Source organism: Heteronotia binoei, chromosome 1 (assembly GCF_032191835.1).
Source record: "Heteronotia binoei isolate CCM8104 ecotype False Entrance Well chromosome 1, APGP_CSIRO_Hbin_v1, whole genome shotgun sequence".
Lineage (NCBI taxonomy): Eukaryota > Metazoa > Chordata > Lepidosauria > Squamata > Gekkonidae > Heteronotia > Heteronotia binoei.
Window position 1 is genome coordinate 273,290,398 of NC_083223.1, and position 9,029 is coordinate 273,299,426.

At 45.8% G+C, this 9,029-nt stretch overlaps 1 non-coding gene across 1 annotated transcript; it reads right to left on the reverse strand.

Annotated features, from left to right (window-relative positions):
• Positions 1–578: 578 nt before the first annotated feature.
• On the reverse strand, positions 579–645 carry TRNAP-CGG (transfer RNA proline (anticodon CGG)). The gene has a single exon. It is a non-coding gene; the product is annotated as a tRNA-Pro (tRNA).
• Between the last annotated feature and the right edge of the window lie 8,384 nt (positions 646–9,029).

The following is a 9,029-nucleotide window of genomic DNA, read 5'->3' on the forward strand; positions in this document are numbered from 1 at the left end:
GTGGTCTGACCTAGCCTCAGATCGCAAAGCATGGAGGCACACCATCCACCAGGCTGTCTCTTCCTTTGAGAACGCACGCATAGCTGGTCTTGAGGACAAAAGGAGATTGAGGAAGAATCGCACTGCTACAGCACCAACCCCAAATCAGACTTTTCCCTGCAGCCACTGTGGCCGGATCTGCCTGTCCCGCATTGGTCTTGTCAGCCACCAGCGAGCCTGCAGCAGACGTGGACTACTGCACCCTTCTTAAATCTTCGTTCGCGAAGTCAAACCGAGAGGGTTCTCTGTTTCGTCTAATCCCCAGGTGGGGGCAGGAGATCCTCTGGTTTGGAGGTCCTCCCTCCACTTCAGGGTCATCAGAAAGTGTGGCGAAGGAATGTCTGCTGGGCACTTCATTATTCCTTAGGGAGAACAACTCGCATAGGGAATAATGGAGAATTGATCTGAACATATGAAGCTGCCTTATACTGAATCAGACCCTTGGTCCATCAAAGTCAGTATTGTCTTCTCAGACTGGCAGTGGCTCTCCAGGGTCTCAAGCTGAGGTTTTTCACACCTATTTGTCTGGACCCTTTTTTTGGAGATGCCAGGGATTGAACCTGGGACCTTCTGCTTCCGAAGCAGATGCTCTACCACTGAGCCACCGTCCCTCCCTGATTTGCTGGCATCTGGGGCTCTGGGGGGCTGTTAGTTTGAGTTAGATGCACCGAATTTTCAGCATAGCATCTAGTGCCTCTCCTCAAAGTGCCCTCCATGTTTCAAAAGGATAGCACCAGGGGGTCCAATTCTATAAGTCTCAAAAGAAGGTGCCCCTATCCTTCATTATTTCCAATGGAGGGAAGACATTTAAAAGGTGTGCAGTGGCCCCTGTCAGTGTGATAGCCAGAACTCCCTTTGGAGTTCAATTACACTTGTCGCAACCTTGCACCCAGCTCCTGAATTCTGTCTCCACCCTCAAAATCCCCAGATATTTCTTGAATCGGACTTGGCAACCCAACATACGAATTGCATCACATGTGACAATGCATGGCATAACGACATCACCCAGAGGTAATGTATTGTACTGGTCATGTCATGCAGGGATGCTCTAGGAATTTTTTTTGGGGGGGAACTCTATGGTGCCATACAGTTCCCCCCCCCCCGATTGCTAGAACGTCCCCATGTGAAACCATACAGTTTCCCTCGAATTCCTAGAGCTTCCCCACATGATGTGCCTGGCTCGATATGTCACTTTCAGGCGACACGCATGAAAAAAATTCCCCACCAGCAGTCAGTGGGGACTCGGCAACCCTAACAGGAGGAGGGATCTACGGCTAATGTGTTATTTGACAAGGTGGACAGAACCTGGGCCAATTGGCTTCCAGGGTTCTGTATATATGCAGGGGTGATTGCCCGGGCCCAGCCTTGGAGGGCTACAGCCCTTTTTTAGTATTTTGATATTATATACGAGGGCTATACGGCCTTCAGTGGCCCGGTGTGGCTGCAGTACGATGAAGAGTTTCGGATGAGAGCTGCCCTTTATCCGTCTCTTCCGTGGGACAGGATCCACCAGCAGCTTTGGCTGCAGGTTATGTCCCCTGCCGGGCCTAATCTGGGTGACCGCTCCGACGTCATAAGGGCCTAGTCTGCCTACCTTAATTTGGTAACAAAAGGTTTGTACTAATATATGTACGAATGCATATAGCTAAATTCTTTATTAGAAGAAGAAGAAGAAGATATTGGATTTATATCCCGCCCTCCACTCCGAAGAGTCTCAGAGCGGCTCACAATCTCCTTTCCCTTCCTCCCCCACAACAGACACCCTGTGAGGTAGATGAAGATATTGGATTTATATCCTACCCTCCACTCCGAAGAGTCTCAGAGCGGCTCACAATCTCCTTTCCCTTCCTCCCCCACAACAGACACCCTGTGAGGTAGATGAAGATATTGGATTTATATCCCGCCCTGCACCCTGAAGAGTCTCAGAGCGGCTCACAATCTCCTTTCCCTTCCTCCCCACAACAGACACCCTGTGAGGTAGATGAAGATATTGGATTTATATCCCGCCTTCCACTCCGAAGAGTCTCAGAGTGGCTCACAATCTCCTTTCCCTTCCTCCCCCACAACAGACACCCTGTGAGGTAGATGAAGATATTGGATTTATATCCCGCCCTCCACTCCGAAGAGTCTCAGAGAGGCTCACAATCTCCTTTCCCTTCCTCCCCACAACAGACACCCTGTGAGGTAGATGAAGATATTGGATTTATATCCCACCCTCCACTCCGAAGAGTCTCAGAGCGGCTCACAATCTCCTTTCCCCTCCTCCCCCAAAACAGACACCCTGTGAGGTAGATGAAGATATAGGATTTATATCCCGCCCTCCACTCCGAAGAGTCTCAGAGCGGCTCACAATCTCCTTTCCCTTCCTCCCCCACAACAGACACCCTGTGAGGTGGGTGGGGCTGGAGAGGGCTCTCACAGCAGCTGCCCTTTCAAGGACAACCTCTGCCAGAGCTCTGGCTGACCCAAGGCCATGCTAGCAGGTGCAAGTGGAGGAGTGGGGAATCAAACCCGGTTCTCCCAGATAAGAGTCCGCACACTTCACCACTACACCAAACTGGCTCTCCACAAATTATAGTACAAATCATAGGGCAGGCAAGGGGAGCGTGTGTTTGTGGGTTTCCCAGCCTTAGCTTTTTCTCCTCTTGAATATCGTGAGATTCGCATGACCCTCATTTCTTAGAACGGTTGGCTTCTATTTCTTTATTGGATCCCACGTGCTGCACCTTCGGTTTATTTTTATTTTTATTTTCCTCTGCTAACCCTTCATTTACTTTTCTTTCTGTTTCACGCGTCTCTCTTACTGCCCCTTTCTTTAAGGCCAACTAAGTTTTATTCGGAACGTCAGCTTTCGTATGCTCTAAGCAGAGAGCATACGAAAGCTTACATTCTAAATAAAACTTGCTTGGTCTTAAGGGTGCAACTTGCCTACTGCTTTGTTCTATTGCTGCAGAGCAACACGGCAGCCCGCTTGGATCTGTCCCTTTCTTTGGAACTCACAGACTCCCAACCACCTCCATTTGCAATTGAAAAGCTATCTCTTGCTCCAAATCTGTGAACTCCACCTGCTGATCTGTCTTCCTCAAGGTCTGTTTTTCTTTGGCACATGATCTTGGAGTCAAGCTTTGCGGATTTTTTTTTAATATAACTGACATTATAATACTTAGCTTTTTTGTGGTTGCTTGTAAATATAATTATAGTACATATAGGATTCTGCCATATTTTGTCTGAAGGCTGGTCTATCTACCGCATCATTATCTACTTTGATTGACAGTGTTTCTCCAGCTTCTTAGGAGTTGCTGGGTGATTTTTGGTTAGGGAAGCCATGTTGGATCAGTCCAGTACAAAACTCTGTGTCATGCAGTGGCCAAAAACCAGCTGCCATCAAGAGGTCCACTGGTGGGGCCAGAACTCCAGAAGCCCTCCCACTCTTGCCTCTCAAGCACCAAGAAGACAGAACATCACTGCCCCAGACAGAGAGTATGCTGCGGCTGTCAAGCATACAACTTATTTCTAGTAGAGAGCTGTATTGTTTATTATCTTACTGTGCTAGTGCATATCAAAGCTATGTAACCCATTCTCTAGTTCGCACCTCTTGTAACAAATGCAGGAATGCCAGCTTAGAAGATAGTGCCTCCCTGGGAAGATTCCCAGGCCTGAGCCTGGGACCCAGGATGTTGCTAACGGCAAAAGATAACCGAACCTGTGATTGTAGCTTTTCACATGCATCTGTTAGAATTGCTTGCAATCTTTAGTACCCCTTTGATGTATTCCTTAAAGCCAGCTCCTATATGTTAAACTGTAACACTTTCAATATGGTCCTTGTATGAGCACCATGGATTATCAATAAACCAATACTTTGTTTCTACTCATCGCTTGATTCTTTTGAAACTCCAATGCTTGACAGTGGCTAACAGCCACTGATGGACCTCTGCTGTAAAGAATGTAAGAGAAACCATGTTGGATCAGGCCAATGGCCCATCCAGTCCAACGCTCTGTGTCACACAGTGACCAAAAAAATCCAGGCACCATCAGGAGGTCCATCAGTGGGGCTAGGACACTAGAAGTCCTCCCAATGAAGAAAGGTTCCCTATGAAGAAAAGTTGAAACGCTTAGGGCTCTTTAGCTTGGAGAAACGTCGACTGAGGGGTGACATGATAGAGGTTTACAAGATAATGCATGGGATGGAGAAAGTAGAGAAAGAAGTACTTTTCTCCCTTTCTCACAATACGAGAACTCGTGGGCATTCGATGAAATTGCTGAGCAGACAGGTTAAAACGGATAAAAGGAAGTACTTCTTCACCCAAAGGGTGATTAACATGTGGAATTCACTGCCACAGGAGGTGGTGGCGGCCACAAGCATGGCCACCTTCAAGAGGGGGTTAGATAAAAATATGGAGCAGAGGTCCATCAGTGGCTATTAGCCACAGTGTGTATGTGTGTGTGTGTGTATATATATATATATATATATATATATATATATATTTGGCCGCTGTGTGACACAGAATGTTGGACTGGATGGGCCATTGGCCTGATCTAACATGGCTTCTCTTATGTTCTTATGTTCAATGTGTCCCCCAAAGCACCAAGAATATAGAGCATCACTGCCCCAGACAGAGAGTTTCAACGATACACTGTGGCTAATAGCCACTGATGAACCTCTGCTCCATGTTTTTCCAGTTCCCGCTTGAAGTTGTCTATATTTGCAGCTGCCCCCACCTCCTGCCCCAGACATAAGAACATAAGAGAAGCCATGTTGGATCAGTCCAATGGCCCATCCAGTCCAACACACTGTGTCACACAGTGGCCAAAACCAAGGTGCCATCAGGAAGTCCACCAGCGGGGCCAAATGCTAAGGACTGAACCATGTCTGATTGAGAAAAGTGGAATATAAACTAACTATCTAATTAAAATATATGCTGTACACTGAGAGATGGCTCTGGCCAGTTGTTATTCTCCACCACACCAATCACCAATGGGGGGTTGTTTTTTTCACTAGGTCTATGAAGGAAGAACTGGGAGGAACCTGAAGATAAATATTAACAAACTCCAAAAAAGATTGCAGAAAACCCATGCATATGTGTGTGCTCTCTATGTTAACTCCAGTAGCTGAAGATTACAACATCGTCAAGATCCCTGGCTTGCATTATCCTCTATCAACACCCCACCCAAGCTTGCATGTTGAATGTATCTGTTGAGTCACCCTCTGTCTGCACCCTGCGAAAGACAACGATGATCTGCTTCATCACCACATCAAGGCAGAGAGCAAAAGTGAGTGGCGTTAATTAGTGAGGAGTTGCCCTCCTCAAAGTATCGCGCCAGTTAGTCAGTACAGGGAGTTGTCTGCCAAAAGCCAATCCCAGATTTAGGCAGCAGATTTTGTGTTTAATTCTCTGTGCCTCAGCTATGGATTCTGAGGTAAATTTCACAGAGAACTGCTGTGGTGTGGCAGTTAGGGTGTCATCCGAAGACCTAGCAGCCCATGTTCACTTTCTCCTAGCCTAATACTAAGCCACTTTCTCCAAGTCTAGTACTTCGCAGTATCTGATGAAAGGAGGGTTGACTCTCAAAATCTTACACCTTGGGAATGTTAAGCGGCTGTTAGACTCAAAACCTTGCTCTTCTGCTTCACAGTGTTTTGAAAACAAAAGTAGAGTGGAGAATAGGGATTGCGTTCGGTAAACATTAGTTTGCAAAAAAGCCAAATCAAATTCTCTGATCTGATTCAGCAGGTGAATTAGGGAATTCTGGGGGAAAGCCTAAAAAGTTTGGCTTTTTTTTGGGGGGGGGAATCAGGAGAATGACAGGGGGAAGGAGAGAACATTACAATCTTAACAACGAACATCCTCTTCCTTTCTTACTTCAGGGGAATCTTTTGTCTCTACAATTAGAATCATTAAGAACATAAGAGAAGCCATGTTGGATCAGGCCAATGGCCCATCCAGTCCAACACTCTGTGTCACACAGTGGCCTATATATATATATATATATATATATATATATATATATATATATATATATATATATATATACACACACACACACACACACACACACACACACTGTGGCTAATAGCTACTGATGGACCTCTGCTCCATATTTTTATCTCCTTTTGAGTTTTTGCTTAGATTTTCTAGCCTGTCCATACTAACAGACATAAGAACATAAGAAAAGCTATGTTGGATCAGGCCAATGGCTCATCCAGTCCAACACTCTGTGTAACACAGAGGCCAATATATGTATATGTATATGTATATGTGTATATATATATATATACACACACACACACTGTGGCTAATAGCCAGTTTGGTGTAGTGGTTAAGCCAGTTTGGTGTAGTGGTTAAGTGTGCGGACTCTTATCTGGGAGAACCGGGTTTGATTCCCCACTCCTCCACTTGCACCTGCTGGAATGGCCTTGGGTCAGCCATAGCTCTGGCAGAGGTTGTCCTTGAAAGGGCAGCTGCTGTGAGAGCCCTCTCCAGCCCCACCCACCTCACAGGGTGTCTGTTGTGGGGGAGGAAGGTAAAGGAGATTGTAAGCCGCTCTGAGACTCTTCGGAGTGGAGGGCGGGATATAAATCCAATATCATCTTCTTCTTCTTCTTCTTCTTAATAGCCACTGATGGACCTCTGCTCCATATTTTTATCCAATCCCCTCTTGAAGCTGGCTATGCTTGTAGCCGCCGCCACCTCCTGCGGCAGCTAGAAGGTCTAATTTATTCTGAATGTGTTTCTCAATTGTCAAGGCTTGAACAAAGACCAGTCTTCACTCAGCCATCAAGTTAACAACTGTTTTATCAGTATCCATAACAAGGCAGACAAACGTGAGAGCGGCGTAAGGTGAGTGCAAAATCAGCCTAAGATTTGACAAACTTTCTAATAACCCCCCTCACACACACACACACACACACACACACACACAAATGGGAAAATAACCAAAACATATAAAGCAGAAAGATGGACGGCCACTGTGGCCACATATTTTAATTTAAATTTTTAAAAAGTATGATGGGAGTAAGGTTTTATTATATATAATTCAAGAAGCACTTTAAGGTAGATACTGAGCTGATACAATTTAGTATGCTTTCTGGTGACGTCATCGGTGTGTGGGGCATATGCAAATGCCCCGTGCTAATGAGGTTTTGCACCTCTTAGTCTATGAAATGATCCCTGCCAGGTCCCCTCGCCACTCCGGCAGGAGGATTTGGGGGGTGTTCCGGGGGTAGGCGAGGATGTTGGGTGATGCTCCCGATGCAATGGCATCACCCAGAAGTAAAATAGGGATTAAACTATTGAGTTTTGCCCAAAAACTAAACCATCACATCCCTGATGTGATGACATCACTTTTGAGTGACATCATCACATCGAGGATGTTGCACTGTGATGCGTCTGTTTCGGAGTGAGGTTTCCCCACCATCCAGCTTGTACGTAGCAGGGAAAAGCCCCCCCCCCCATCCAAATTGGTTATCCTGGGAGCTGGCACCCCTAGCTTCCATCGTTGGTACCTCCTGTCAAAACAGTGCTTTTTAAAGGTTTGAACTCTTTCAAACTTACTTTGCCTTTGGGGCTCCTAACCTATCAACCACCATTTCTTTGCCAGGTGGTCACTCACAAAGAAGTGTGCACCACGATACCTCAGTAACTGAACTAAAACTTGTTTAGGCAGCCATTTTGAATAAGTACATTCACAGATAGTGAGTACTCTATTGCCTCCTCTGGTCTACCAGCAAACTGTACTTTTAATATATTCTAACAGCAAAGCCAGTCTTTGGATAATTAAATCCAGTGACTGGAGCTGTGAATGGGCAAGACAGATCTTTCTACCTGAAACGGGCCTCAGGTTCGTAGAAAAATGAGAAATCTAAAAAAAAGAAAGAAAAAGAAAAAAAGGAAGATACTCTGGGGTTTCAAAAAGGCTGAAGATGAAATCTGTAACCAGGAGTGGAATTCTATCAGGAGCTCCTTTGCATATTAGGCTACACACTCCTGATGTAGCCAATCCTCCAAGAACTTACAAAAAAGAGCCTTGTAAGCTCTTGGAGGATTGGCTAATTCAGGGAGTGTGGGCTAATATGCAAAGGAGCTCCTGCTAGAATTCCACCCTTGGTCTTGATACTTCTATTGTCTATATTTAGCATTGCTTTGGTATGATCACTTTAAAAAATCCGTTATATTCATGAGTTGTTATACTAATTTTGGGTTACGATACCATTTGGTATTTCTTTGCGTGCTCTACCTGCAGCCTTCCCCCTTGGTTTTTTTGTTCCCCGTCTGGAGATTGGCAACAGTAGAAGGAGTGAAGGAAACAAGAAAAGCAGTGCTATGGGGGGGGGGGGTCCCTGGAAATTGTTGCGACCCCATGGACCAAGTCATGCCAGGCCCTCCTGTCTTCCGCCATCCTCCGAAGTCTGCTCAAATTCGTGTTTGTTACATCAGTAACGCTGCCCAGCCATCTCATCTTTTGCCGTCCCCTTCTTCTTTTGCCTTCTGTCTTTCCCAGCATCAGGATCTTCTCCAGGGAGTGCTCCCTTCTCATTTGGTGGCCAAAGTATTTAAGCTTCAGCAACTGACCTTCCAGGGAACAGTCTGGGTTGATTTCCCTTAGGACTGACTGATTTGATCTTCTTGAAATCCAAGGGATTCTCAAGAGTCTTCTCTAGCACCACAGCTCAAAAGCATCTATTCTTCTGCACTCAGCCTTCCTTATGGTCCAGCTCTCACAGCCATACATTACTACAGGGAATACCATCGCTTTGACTATGTGGACTTGTTGGAAGGGTGATGTCTCTACTTTTTATTATACTTCCCAGGTTTGCCATAGCTGTCCTCCCAAGGAGCAAACGTCTTTTAATTTCATGGCTACAGTCACCATCCGCAGTGATCTTGGATCCCAGAAATGTAAAGTCTGTCACTACTTCCATATCTTCCCCTTCTATTTGCCAAGGTGTGATGGGGCCAGATGCCACGATCTTAGTTTTTTTGATGTTGAGT